Here is a 14,023-nt window from a genome sequence, read left to right as displayed (position 1 = left end):
TCACCTCAAACTGGCTGTGTGTCCATTGCTATGGGATGTCAGGGCTGAAAGATGAGGCTCTCACAAACCCAGGAACCACAAAGAAAGCCATAGTTTTTCCAAGGCAGGAACTCTTGAGGAGACTCAGCAGGTTGGGATGGAAGAAGAGGGGAGAATGAAACACGACTCTCTTGCAAAGCTGATGCTCAATGTCTTTAATGAGAAAACCAAAGGAAAATGGGAAAGGCGAGAGCTTGAGCAATGCACTTTGGAGGCTGAGTGAAGCTCAGAGAAGAGCTGCCACCTGAAGGAACTCCTCCCCGCCAGGGATGCTTCTTTTCCAAGTGCCCTTCAAGGCTCTGGCCATCCTGTACCACTAGATCCACTGACAGGGAAGTGAGGAGGAGGTATTTCATGGGGAGCATAAGGTAAAGCAGAGCAAGAGGGGGAAAGAGCAAGGCTTGCTGGGAAGAGACGGAAGGCCAGGGTGGACCCTTCCTCCCGGCGGAGCACCGGGAGTTGGGCTCCTCTGCATGGCGTGGTCGCGGTGTCAGGGCTGGCTGCAGGGCTTTGGTCGAGGCTCCTGGTGCTCCAGCATGGGAAGGCAATGCACGGGCTTCAGCACCAGAAGTTGCCGCGTCCCAGAGCTCCGCAGAGCCCACGGCCCACACCGGACCAGCCAAAGCCCCCAGAAGCGATGGGCACACCGCTACCGCTGAGAGAGCTGCCCACGGCAGCCGAGGCGCTGGATCCCACGGCTGTGCTCTGAGGGAAGGAGCTGAGGATGGGGCCCGGCAGGGTCACCAGCACGGCCGGGGGCTGGATGGCAACGCTGGAGTCGGCACAGCGCAGGACGCAGGGCTCGTTGCAGCTGTTGGCGAGCGGGGCTGGGCCGCAGGCAGCAGACGCGCAGGGGCTGTAGCACGACATGTCTGGCAGAGGAAGGTGGCCCTGCAAGACCAGGAGGGCGCACAGGGCATTATTGAGCAGATTTGAATGGGACACGAGTCAAGAAATCTGTGTGCAGCAGGACAGAGCTCTTTTCTGACTCTCCTTGGCTGTCTCACCCACATGGACCTACAGGCTAACCTGGCCAGAGCTACTTGCAACGGCCCCATAAAATGCAGAGTCCCCATGGTAAACATTCTCAAAGGCATAAGCATCCATCCAAATGCAAGGAAGCTCCCCTTGTCCAAGTCAAGCTCCTTTGCAGCCCATACCTCAGCGCAACTTGCCGCTCCCAAGCATGCCTGCCCCACACAGGCACTCTGCTACCTCCAGTTGCTCCATTCCCCTTCGTACGTCTGCAGCCTGCCAGTGTTTTTCACAACTACGCTTCTGCTCAGCCTTGAAGGATGCCCTTCAAAATTTGGAAGGGATGGCACCCCAGAAAGGGTGCTCAGGAAGCCCCCTCCTAGCATGGGACAATGGATGCCAAAGTTTTTCAGATGGGTTAAGCACAGCCCTGCTGCTGTGGCCTTAGTCAGGGAAAGATTTTACTGCAGACCAAAGGCTCCCTCTTCTTGGCATCAGGCTCTGTACTTCCTGGTCCTCAGCCCTTGTACCACCATCAATCTGTTCACTCAGCCAAATGGATCTCCTTCTCCTACACCACCCTCGACAACCCTGCTCTTGTCCTGTCATGGAGGCAAAATGCATGCAGCCCTCTCCATAAAACCTGTCTTGACCTGCCAACCGAGGAGACAAGAGGCAAAATGAACTGAGACTTACCGACTTCACAGAGCAGAGGAAGGCTCGAGGAGAGGATGGAGGAGCTGGGAGTTGGGCACGCTTTTATACTGCTGCCCAGAGCCCCAGGGGAGCTGGAAAATGACACAAAGGTGAAGCGTGTTGAGAAATAGCAATTTTGGGTTCTCAAAGCTGTGCTGGCAGATGAAAGACATGCCTCCTTGGCCTGAAATGCTTGGCTCCCTTTTCATGCTGGGTAGCATGGAGGTGACTTTGTCAATAGCAATGAGCTTTCATCTGCAGACCAACGCTCGTTTGAGGTCTCATTGCAGTTGCTGCCGAAGCCTGGCAGTAGATTCAGGTCATGAGGAGGTGTTGTGTGTGTCCTGCCCTTCCTGGTGAGCACAGCCAACACTCACATGTGATGGTCAAACAAGACCCTCCTTGGGGACAGCACGCCATTGCTGGAGCAGATCAGGCTATTCGGTGGCTGATCTCGGATCCCCTCGCGCCTCAGTGATGCGCACACTTTGCAGCCGTGCAAAGGGAGCCCAGCAGTCCCACTGTTGGCTTCCGTCAGCAAAGGGCAGAGTGTTTGCTTTGGGAACTGCACAGCCCTTGCCTTTACTCCTTACTCTCCTGAGGAGAAGCGATGGCTCAGCGTGGCCCTGGAGAGCGATGGAGGAGCCTGCTGACTCATGCCTCAAAGTGAGCCATCACCAAGTGGACCTGTTTTGTTCGGCGCGGTCATCCCAAACAACACTCATCTTTGCATCACAGCGCCGTCCTTGCTCCGCAAGATGCCTGCTGCTTTGAACTGCAGCCACAAGAGGACATGTCCTTCCCAGCAATGGCAAGGCCACCGAAAGTGAAAAGCGCCCTCGGTCAAATGCCATTGAGTTTACTCCTCAGCCACTTTGGCCTTGCACCCTTCGGGATGACTACCCGCTTTGAGAAGGAGAATTTTCAGATTGACAAGTGGCAGATTTCCAGTGAACAACACCTGCTACTTTTCTGCTTTGTTTTGAGGCCACCACAGAGCTACCTGGCCACCTCTAGGAATGGTCCCCGTGCGCCCGTGCCGTCACACAGTGGCGCTTCTCTCCAGCTCACAGAGAACCCTTCTTTGGCCTTCACCTCCCAACTGCCGCTGGGGACTTGATTCCCCTCCTTTCTGTGTCCCTCAGCCAGACTGGCATCCAGCTGACGCTCGGCTGATTGCTGGGCCTTTCCATGGCCCTGAGAGGCCTGGTGCTCCTCAGGGTCAGCCTCAGCCCTTCCACCAGAGACCCGCGTGAGTGGCCGCCATCAGGAGCACTGCACAGCTGAAGGCCTGATTGAGAGTGGTAGTCACGTTCCCCAGCAAGGATGTGCACAACCCACACACAGCGCCTGGAGCTACTGGAACCCTCTCCTGGGATGTGGTATGGGACCTCAGATGACCATTGCTTTGAGGAGTCAGCATCTAAGGCATCACCCTGCTCTCACCCAATGGGGAAATGCCAGCCAAACCTTTCAGATGAAAGAGACAATTTCTTCATCTCTTGGCTGTGCTTTGCAAGCCTCAAATTGCTGTTTGCGAACGTGCTTCACAAAGAAGGTGTGTTCCACGTCTCCTGGACTCACCGTATAAAAAGCCTGCGCCACTCCAGGCCCTTCCATCCACATCTCTTCCCTTGCTCTCCACCGGGAACTCGGTAAGTCTGAACTCACTGCTTCTCTTCCTGCTGGTGGGATTTCTGCCAGGGGGCTGCTTCCCTTCTCTGCGGGGTCCTTCTGACACGTGCTCCAGCCTTGGAAGTACACTGTGCTTCACCTCGTGGCAGGTGAGCTGCTGAGGGAAGGGGGAAGGCTTTGTCCCCTTCCCAGAGGGAGTCACTGGGGCTCTTGTGGAGCAGTGGCTCTGCTGCACTCTGAGGCCAGACGACCAGTGCTGTCTGACCGGTCACCAGCAGCTTCCTCCCGCACGCACAGCGCAGCCGCCTGCCTTGGTTGCTCTGGGCATGGAAAGGAGATTTGCAGGGAGACCTGGCCCTGCTCAGGCCCTGCGCATTGTCACAGGAGCCACGCTGGGGGTCTGAAAGGGCCTGAGATAGCTCATGTCCTGTGCTCCCTCCCGATCTTGCAGGGCCACCTCCCTCCGCCAGACATGTCGTGCTACAGCCCCTGCGCGTCTGCTGCCTGCGGCCCAGCCCCGCTCGCCAACAGCTGCAACGAGCCCTGCGTCCTGCGCTGCGCCGACTCCAGCGTTGCCATCCAGCCCCCGGCCGTGCTGGTGACCCTGCCGGGCCCCATCCTCAGCTCCTTCCCTCAGAGCACAGCCGTGGGATCCAGCGCCTCGGCTGCCGTGGGCAGCTCTCTCAGCGGTAGTGGTGTGCCCATCGCTTCTGGGGGCTTTGGCTGGTCCGGTGTGGGCCGTGGGCTCTGCGGGGCTCTGGGACGGGGCAACTTCTTATGCTGAACCCGTGCATTGCCTGCCCGTGCTGGAGCACCAGGAGCCTCGACCAAAGCCCTGCAGCCAGCCCTGACACCGCAGCCACGCCATGAAGAGGAGCCCAGATCCCAGCGCTCTGCCCGGACGAAGGGGCCAGCGCTGGCCTTCCCTCTCTTCCCAGCAAGACTCGCTCTTTCCCCCTCTTGCTCTGCTTTACCTTATGCTCCCCATGAAATACCTCCTCCTCACTTCCCTGGCAATGGCTCTAGGTGGTACAGGATGGCCAGAGCCTTGAAGGGCACTTGGAAAAGAAGCATCCCTGGCGGGGAGGAGTTCCTTCAGGTGGCAGCACTTCTCTGAGCTTCACTCAGCCTCCAAAGTGCATTGCTCAAGCTCTCGCCTTTCCCATTTTCCTTTGGTTTTCTCATTAAAGACATTGAGCATCAGCTTTGCAAGAGAGTCGTGGTTCATTCTTCCCCTGTCTCCCATGCCAACCAGCTGAGTCTCCACAAGAGTTCCTGCCTTGGAAAAACTACAGCTTTCTTTGTGGTTCCCTCCCCTCCAGCATTTTGACGGCACCACACAGCTTGGTGCCGTCGGCAAACTGGCTGAGGATGCACTCTATCCCATTGTCCATGTCGCCAACAAAGGTGTTGAACAGGGCTGGGCCCAACACGGAACCGTGAGGAACGCCACTCATCAACGGTCTGCACTTGGACATTGAGACATTGACCACAACTCTCTGAGTGCGGCCATCCAGGCAGTTCCCTATCCACCGAGTGGTCCACCCATCAAAGCCCTGCCTCTCCAGTTTAGAGAGAAGCATGTTGTGCGGGACAGTGTCAAATGCCTTGCACAAGCCCAGGTAGATGATGTCAGTTGCTCATCCCTTGTCCACCGATGCTGTAGCCCCATCAGAGAAGGCCACCAGACTGGTCAGGCACGATCTGCCCTTAGTGAAGCAAAGTTGGCTCTCACCAATCACCTCCTTGTTCTCCATGTGCCTCAGCATAGTTTCCAGGAGAATCTGATCCATGCCTACGACTCCCAGGCACCTGGGGCCTGTGTTTGGAAATCACTTCCAGCATGTTTAGCTCTATTATCCTCAAAGGGCTTGAGGAGAGACTGAGCATCCTTGTGAGCTCCCTGGATCTTCCTTCTTTCCCTTCTTGTTCCTCTTGCCTCTGTGCACACAGAAGAGGTTGAGGTGTGTCCTGAGCCACTTCAAAACCCTGCAAGTTCTTTTGAGGCAACTGTCATGTCAAAACAAAGGCTTAGTTGGAGATGCACATGGAGCTGCTGACGGTCGGAAACTCTGAGCCATTGTTGGCCTGACCGACGAGGATGGGATTTGAACCCATGCGTGCAGAGCACAATGGATTAGCAGTCCATCGCCTTCACCACTCGGCCACCTCGTCAGCATGCAGCTAATGCTCCTGCTCCTGCTGCTGCTGCTGCTCCCCCTGCTCCTACTGCTGCTTCTCCTGCTCCTGTTTGTCCTGCTCCGGATGCCTACACTCTTCTATTCTGTTTAAACTTTTTTGACATGGGAGAGAAGGATTCAGACTCAGCGTCTGCCCATTTTACGAGTGCTCTGCTCTCTCAACATCTGGAAGGAGCTTTGAGGAGCTTTGAAAAACAGGTCTCAGCATTCACATCAAAAAATGACTGAACAGCAGACCCCGATGATCCTTCCTGGGAACGAAGACGGGAGAGTGACCCTGCACTGACTCAGTGCCAGCAAAGGACTTGAGCCTGACCTTGAGATTGTCACCAGCCACATTCCCCTCACATTCTGGAACTCCTATGGGCGGCAGGCACTCGCACTCGACTGGTGCACTTCAACAGGGACATCCAATAGAGAATGTGGGCTTGCTTCTGAGTTTGTTTTGTGGCTTTTTAGCTGTGTCGATGAGTAATGGGGATCCTTTCACTAGAGCTCTGGCCCTAAACTGGCCGTATGTCCATTGCTATGGGATGTCAGGGCTGAAAGATGAGGCTCTCTCAAACCCCAGAACCACAGAGAAAGCTGTAATTTTATCAAGGGAGGAACTCTTGTGCAGTCTCAACTTGTTGGGATGGAAGAAGAGGGGAGAATGAAACACGACTCTCTTGCAAAGCTGATGCTCAATGTCTTTAATGAGAAAACCAAAGGAAAATGGGAAAGGCGAGAGCTTGAGCAACACGCTTTGGAGGCTGAGTGAAGCTCAGAGAAGAGCTGCCACCTGAAGGAACTCCTCCCCGCCAGGGATGCTTCTTTTCCAAGTGCCCTTCAAGGCTCTGGCCATCCTGTACCACTAGATCTACTGACAGGGAAGTGAGGAGGAGGTGTTTCATGGGGAGCATGAGGTAAAGCAGAGCAAGAGGGGGAAAGAGGGAGACTTGCTGGGAAGAGACGGAAAGCCAACGCTGGCCCCTCGTCCCGGTGGAGCTCTAGGAGTTGGGCTCCTCTTCATGGCGTGGCCGCGGTGTCAGGGCTGGCTGCAGGGCTTTGGTCGAGGCTCCTGGTGCTCCAGCACGGGAAGGCAATGCACGGGTTCAGCACCAGAAGTTGCCCCGTCCCAGAGCCCCGCAGAGCCCACGGCCCACACCGGACCAGCCAAAGCCCCCAGAAGCGATGGGCACACCGCTACCGCTGAGAGAGCTGCCCACGGCAGCCGAGGCGCTGGATCCCACGGCTGTGCTCTGAGGGAAGGAGCTGAGGATGGGGCCCGGCAGGGTCACCAGCACGGCCGGGGGCTGGATGGCAACGCTGGAGTCGGCGCAGCGCAGGACGCAGGGCTCGTTGCAGCTGTTGGCGAGCGGGGCTGGGCCGCAGGCAGCAGACGCGCAGGGGCTGTAGCACGACATGTCTGGTGGAGGGAGGGCGCCCTGCAAGACCAGGAGGGAGCACAGGGCATTATTGAGCAGATTTGAACGGGGCAAGAGTAAAGAAATCTGTGTCCAGCAGCACAGAGCTCTTTTCTCACTCCCCTGGGCTGTCTCACCCACACGGACCTACAAGCTAACCTGGCCAGAGCTACTTGCAACGGCCCCATAAAATGCAGAGTCCCCCCGTGGTAAACATTCTCCAAGGCATAAGTGTCTATCCAAATGCAAGGAAGCTCCCCTTGTCCGAGTCAAGCTCCTTCGCAGGCCATCCCTGAGCCCAACTTGCCGCTCCCAGGCATGCCTGCCCCACACAGGCACTCTGCTACCTCCAGTTGCTCCATTCCCCTTCGTACGTCTGCAGCCTGCCAGTGTTTTCCACAACTACCCTTCTGCTCAGCCTTGAAGGCTACCCTTCAATATTTGGTATGGATGGCACCTAGGAAACGGTGCCTAGCATGGGGCACCTAGCATCGGGCAACGGATGCCAGGCTTTCCAGACAGGTTGAGCACTGCCCTGCTGCTGTGGCCTTAGTCAGGGAAAGATTTTACTGCAGACCAAAGGCTCCCTCTTCTTGGCATCAGATCCTCAGCCCTTGTACCACCATCAATCTGTTCACTCAGCCAAATGGATCTCCTTCTCCTACACCACCCTCGACAACCCTGCTCTTGTCCTGTCATGGAGGCAAAATGCGTGCAGCCCTCTCCACAAAACCTGTCCTGTCCTGCCAACCGAGGAGACAAGAGGCAAAATGAACTGAGACTTACCGACTTCACAGAGCAGAGGAAGGCTCGAGGAGAGGATGGAGGAGCTGGGAGTTGGGCACGCTTTTATACTGCTGCCCAGAGCCCCAGGGGAGCTGGAAAATGACACAAAGGTGAAGCGTGTTGAGAAATAGCAATTTTGGGTTCTCAAAACTGTGCTGGCAGATGAAAGACATGCCTCCTTGGCCTGAAATGCTTGGCTCCCGTTTCATCCGGTGTTAGCATGGAGGTGACTTTGTTGATAGCAATGAGCTTTCATCTGCAGACCAACGCTCGTTTGAGGTCTCATTGCAGTTGCTGCCGAAGCCTGGCAGTAGATTCAGGTCATGAGGAGGTGTTGTGTGTGTCCTGCCCTTCCTGGTGAGCACAGCCAACACTCACATGTGATGGTCAAACAAGACCCTCTTTGGGGACAGCACTCCATTGCTGGAGCAGATCAGGCTATTCGGTGGCCCATCTCGGATCCCCTCACGGCTCAGTGATGCGCACACTTTGCAGCTGTGCAAAGGGAGCCCAGCAGTCCCACTGTTGGCTTCCGTCAGCAAAGGGCAGAGTGTTTGCTTTGGGAACCGCACAGCCCTTGCCTTTACTCCTTACTCTCCTGAGGAGAAGCGATGGCTCAGCGTGGCCCTGGAGAGCGATGGAGGAGCCTGCTGACTCATGCCTCAAAGTGAGCCATCACCAAGTGGACCTGTTTGCTTTGGCGCAGTCATCCCAAATATCTTTGCATGACTGCCGGGTGACTTGTTGAGGTCCCTGACCCAGAGGGTCTGGCTTGTTTTTCCTGGCTCAGCGATGGGTTGTCAAGTTCAGGGCCCTTTAATTGCAAGGTGGTGCCAGCAGACCACCTTGGAGTCACCTGTGAGTCACCCAAAAGTGCTGAGGCACTGTGAGAAACCTCTGCTCTACCTGGCCACCAAACACCCGTGCACTGGCATCAGGGGCTCTGCGGAAATGGATCCAGACATGCAGAGCACTCCAGGTGCAACCTCACGTCCGCATTTCTACACAAGTGCAGCTTTTTGTACAGTGTTGTCATGGCCGTGAGCGTCTTGCCCAACGGCTTGGTGACTCCTTGAAATCCTGCCATGCTCCTTGGTGAAACAGCAGCCAAAGGAGGACAGCACGCATGTGCTCTGGCTGTCCCACTTCCCGGCATTTCTGGAGCACAGACCAAACTGCAGCGGTGTTGCCCCGATGTGCCCAGGGTGCGAGGAGCCTGCTTTTAGACAGACCAATGTGTGTGTCATCCTGCTGGGACTGCTGAGCCAGTGCCACAGCGCACACAGGAAACTGCTCCCTCGGTACAGGCAGAAACAGGTCCCAGGAGTCAGCACGGTGCCAGGCTGGAAGGCAGCCCCCTGTGCCTCTTTTCCCAGTGGAACTGGAAGTGCACTGAGAAAGCAGCCAGTGCTGCTGCCTCCTGAAAGGGTCTGACCCTCTGTGAGGAGCATGCAAGGCCCTCAACACCCAGACAGTCCTCAACTGAAGGGCTGGGAAGAGGCTGCCTATTTCTTCTTCAAAGTCCTGAGATATGGCCCCTTGAGACATCATACAGCCCCACAAAAGAGGCCTGGTTTGCCAACAGAAACCTTCATGGAGGAATCTGCCAGCAAGAACCTACCCTGAGGGAAACTGCCAAAATGGGACAACTTGCCCTAGGGCTGGTATGAGACAGACACTCTGCTCCTCACCTAGACTCCTTTTCCACCAGACAGGAGCATGACACAGCCTGCCACAGCTCTGCGACAGCAGGCAGAGAGCAGCATGGCTGGGCTGCTCTCCTCCTTGGCTGCCATCCTGCCCCGCTGCTGGACGTGGGAGGGCTGGGGAGCCATTCCTCCACCGCACGAGGAGCCTGGCGTTTGCTGCGCCTGAGCAAAGCGGAGGCAACGGGAGAGGGCACACGCGTCCACCTGCCTCAGCAGGTCTGTGGTAACACCTGAGGGCAGGAAGCGGACAGCACAGCCCCGTCCTTGCTCCGCAAGATGCCTGCTGCTTTGAACTGCAGCCACAAGAGGACATGTCCTTCCCACCGCTGGCAAGGCAACGAAAAGTGAAAAGCGCCCTCGGTCAAATGCCATTGAGTTTATTCCTCAGCCACTTTGACCTTGCACCCTTGGGGATGACTACCCGCTTTGAGAAGGAGAATTTTCAGATTGACAAGTGGCAGATTTCCAGTGAACAACACCTGCTACTTTTCTGCTTTGTTTTGAGGCCACCACAGAGCTACCTGGCCACCTCTAGGAATGGTCCCCATGCCCCTGTGCAGTCACACAGTGGCGCTTCTCTCCAGCTCACAGAGGACCCTTCTTTGGCCTTCACCTCCCAACTCCCGCTGGGGACTTGATTCCCCTCCTTTCTGTGTCCCTCAGGCAGACTGGCATCCAGCTGACGCTCGGCTGATTGCTGGGCCTTTCCATGGCCCTGAGAGGCCTGGTGTTCCTCAGGGTCAGCCTCAGCCCTTCCACCAGAGACCCGCGTGAGTGGCCGCCATCAGGAGCACTGCACAGCTGAAGGCCTGATTGAGAGTGGTAGTCACGTTCCCCAGCAAGGATGTGCACAACCCACACACAGCGCCTGGAGCTACTGGAACCCTCTCCTGGGATGTGGTGTGGGACCTCAGATGACCATTGCTTTGAGGAGTCAGCATCTAAGGCATCACCCTGCTCTCACCCAATGGGGAAATGCCAGCCAAACCTTTCAGATGAAAGAGACAATTTCTTCATCTCTTGGCTGTGCTTTGCAAGCCTCAAATTGCTGTTTGCGAACGTGCTTCACAGAGAAGGTGTGTTCCAGGTCTCCTGGGCTCACCGTATAAGAAGCCTGAGCCACTCCAGGCCCTTCCATCCACACCTCTTCCCTTGCTCTCCAGCGGGAACTCGGTAAGTCTGAACTCACTGCTTCTCTTCCTGCTGGTGGGATTTCTGTCAGGGGGCTGCTTCCCTTCTCTGCGGGGTCCTTCTGACACGTGCTCCAGCCTTGGAAGTACACTGTGCTTCACCTCGTGGCAGGTGAGCTGCTGAGGGAAGGGGGAAGGTTTGTCCCCTTCCCAGAGGGAGTCACTGGGGCTCTTGTGGAGCGGTGGCTCTGCTGCACTCTGAGGCCAGACGACCAGTGCTGTCTGACCGGTCACCAGCAGCTTCCTCCCGCACGCACAGCGCAGCCGCCTGCCTTGGTCGCTCTGGGCATGGAAAGGAGATTTGCAGGGAGACCTGGCCCTGCTCAGGCCCTGCGCATTGTCACAGGAGCCACGCCGGGGGTCTGAAAGGGCCTGAGACAGCTCATGTCCTGTGCTCCCTCCCGATCTTGCAGGGCCACTTCCCTCCGCCAGACATGTCGTGCTACAGCCCCTGCGCGTCTGCTGCCTGCGGCCCAGCCCCGCTCGCCAACAGCTGCAACGAGCCCTGCGTCCTGCGCTGCGCCGACTCCAGCGTTGCCATCCAGCCCCCGGCCGTGCTGGTGACCCTGCCGGGCCCCATCCTCAGCTCCTTCCCTCAGAGCACAGCCGTGGGATCCAGCGCCTCGGCTGCCGTGGGCAGCTCTCTCAGCGGTAGCGGTGTGCCCATCGCTTCTGGGGGCTTTGGCTGGTCCGGTGTGGGCCGTGGGCTCTGCGGGGCTCTGGGACGCGGCAACTTCTGGTGCTGAAGCCCGTGCATTGCCTGCCCGTGCTGGAGCACCAGGAGCCTCGACCAAAGCCCTGCAGCGAGCCCTGACACCGCGGCCACACCACGCAGAGGAGCCCAACTCCCAGCGCTCCGCCGGGACAAAGGGGCCAGCGCTGGCCTTCCCTCTCTTCCCAGCAAGACTCGCTCTTTCCCCCTCTTGCTCTGCTTTACCTTATGCTCCCCATGAAACACCTCCTCCTCCCTTCCCTGGCAATGGCTCTAGGTGGTACAGGATGGCCAGAGCCTTGAAGGGCACTTGAAAAAGAAGCATCCCTGGCGGGGAGGAGTTCCTTCAGGTGGCAGCACTTCTCTGAGCTTCACTCAGCCTCCAAAGTGCATTGCTCAAGCTCTCGCCTTTCCCATTTTCCTTTGGTTTTCTCATTAAAGACATTGAGCATCAGCTTTGCAAGAGAGTCCTGTTTCATTCTCCCCCCGTCTCCCATGCCCACCAGCTGAGTCTCCACAAGAGTTCCTGCCTTGGAAAAACTACAGCTTTCTTTGTGGTTCCCTCCCCTCCAGCATTTTGACGGCACCACACAGCTTGGTGCTGTCGGCAAACTGGCTGAGGATGCACTCTATCCCATTGTCCATGTCGCCAACAAAGGTGTTGAACAGGGCTGGGCCCAACACGGAACCGTGAGGAACGCCACTCATCAACGGTCTGCACTTGGACATTGAGACATTGACCACAACTCTCTGAGTGCGGCCATCCAGGCAGTTCCCTATCCAGCGAGTGGTCCACCCATCAAAGCCCTGCCTCTCCAGTTTAGAGAGAAGCATGTTGTGCGGGACAGTGTCAAATGCCTTGCACAAGCCCAGGTAGATGATGTCAGTTGCTCATCCCTTGTCCACCGATGCTGTAGCCCCATCAGAGAAGGCCACCAGACTGGTCAGGCACGATCTGCCCTTAGTGAAGCAAAGCTGGCTCTCACCAATCACCTCCTTGTTCTCCATGTGCCTCAGCATAGTTTCCAGGAGAATCTGATCCATGCCTACGACTCCCAGGCACCTGGGGCCTGTGTTTGGAAATCACTTCCAGCATGTTTAGCTCTATTATCTTCAAAGGGCTTGAGGAGAGACTGAGCATCCTTGTGAGCTCCCTGGATCTTCCTTCTTTCCCTTCTTGTTCCTCTTGCCTCTGTGTAGACAGGTGTGTCCTGAGCCACTTCAAAACCTTGCAAGTTCTTTTGAGGCAACTGTCATGTCAAAACAAAGGCTTAGTTGGAGATGCACATGGAGCTGCTGACGGTCGGAAACTCTGAGCCATTGTTGGCCTGACCGACGAGGATGGGATTCGAACCCATGCGTGCAGAGCACAATGGATTAGCAGTCCATCGCCTTCACCACTCGGCCACCTCGTCAGCATGCAGCTAATGCTCCTGCTCCTGCTGCCGCTGCTGCTCCCCCTGCTCCTACTGCTGCTTCTCCTGCTCCTGTTTGTCCTGCTCCGAATGCCTACACTCTTCTATTCTGTTTAAACTTTTTTGACATGGGAGAGAAGGGTTCAGACTCAGCGTCTGCCCATTTTACGAGTGCTCTGCTCTCTCAACATCTGGAAGGAGCTTTGAGGAGCTTTGAAAAACAGGTCTCAGCATTCACATCAAAAAATGACTGAACAGCAGACCCCGATGATCCTTCCTGGGAACGAAGACGGGAGAGTGACCCTGCACTGACTCAGTGCCAGCAAAGGACTTGAGCCTGACCTTGAGATTGTCACCAGCCACATTCCCCTCACATTCTGGAACTCCTGTGGGCGGCAGGCACTCGCACTCGACTGGTGCACTTCAACAGGGACATCCAATAGAGAATGTGGGCTTGCTTCTGAGTTTGCTTTGTGGCTTTTTAGCTGTGTCGATGAGTAATGGGGATCCTTTCACTAGAGCTCTGGCCCTAAACTGGCCGTATGTCCATTGCTATGGGATGTCAGGGCTGAAAGATGAGGCTCTCTCAAACCCCAGAACCACAGAGAAAGCTGTAATTTTATCAAGGGAGGAACTCTTGTGCAGTCTCAACTTGTTGGGATGGAAGAAGAGGGGAGAATGAAACACGACTCTCTTGCAAAGCTGATGCTCAATGTCTTTAATGAGAAAACCAAAGGAAAATGGGAAAGGCGAGAGCCTGAGCAATGCACTTTGGAGGCTGAGTGAAGCTCAGGGAAGTGCTGCCACCTGAAGGAACTCCTCCCCGCCAGGGATGCTTCTTTTCCAAGTGCCCTTCAAGGCTCTGGCCATCCTGTACCACTAGATCTACTGACAGGGAAGTGAGGAGGAGGTATTTCATGGGGAGCATAAGGTAAAGCAGAGCAAGAGGGGGAAAGAGCGAGTCTTGCTGGGAAGAGACGGAAGGCCAGCGCTGGCCCCTTCCTCCAAGTGGAGCTCTGGGAGCTGGGCTCCTCTGCATGGCGTGGCCGCGGTGTCAGGGCTGGCTGCAGGGCTTTGGTCGAGGCTCCTGGTGCTCCAGCACGGGCAGGCAATGCACGGGTTCAGCATAAGAAGTTGCCCCGTCCCATAGCCCCGCAGAGCCCACGGCCCACACCGGACCAGCCAAAGCCCCCAGAAGCGATGGGCACACCGCTACCGCTGAGAGAGCTGCCCACGGCAGCCGAGGCGCTGGATCCCAC

At 56.6% G+C, this 14,023-nt stretch overlaps 2 non-coding genes across 2 annotated transcripts; both read right to left on the bottom strand.

Moving 5' to 3' along the window:
* Positions 1-5,438: 5,438 nt before the first annotated feature.
* Positions 5,439-5,520, bottom strand: TRNAS-GCU (transfer RNA serine (anticodon GCU)). The gene has a single exon. It is a non-coding gene; the product is annotated as a tRNA-Ser (tRNA).
* Positions 5,521-12,682: 7,162 nt separating this feature from the next.
* Positions 12,683-12,764, bottom strand: TRNAS-GCU (transfer RNA serine (anticodon GCU)). The gene has a single exon. It is a non-coding gene; the product is annotated as a tRNA-Ser (tRNA).
* Between the last annotated feature and the right edge of the window lie 1,259 nt (positions 12,765-14,023).

Source organism: Chlamydotis macqueenii, chromosome 18 (genome assembly GCF_036417535.1).
Source record: "Chlamydotis macqueenii isolate bChlMac1 chromosome 18, bChlMac1.mat, whole genome shotgun sequence".
NCBI lineage: Eukaryota > Metazoa > Chordata > Aves > Otidiformes > Otididae > Chlamydotis > Chlamydotis macqueenii.
This window is presented reverse-complemented; position numbering and strand designations above follow the sequence as displayed.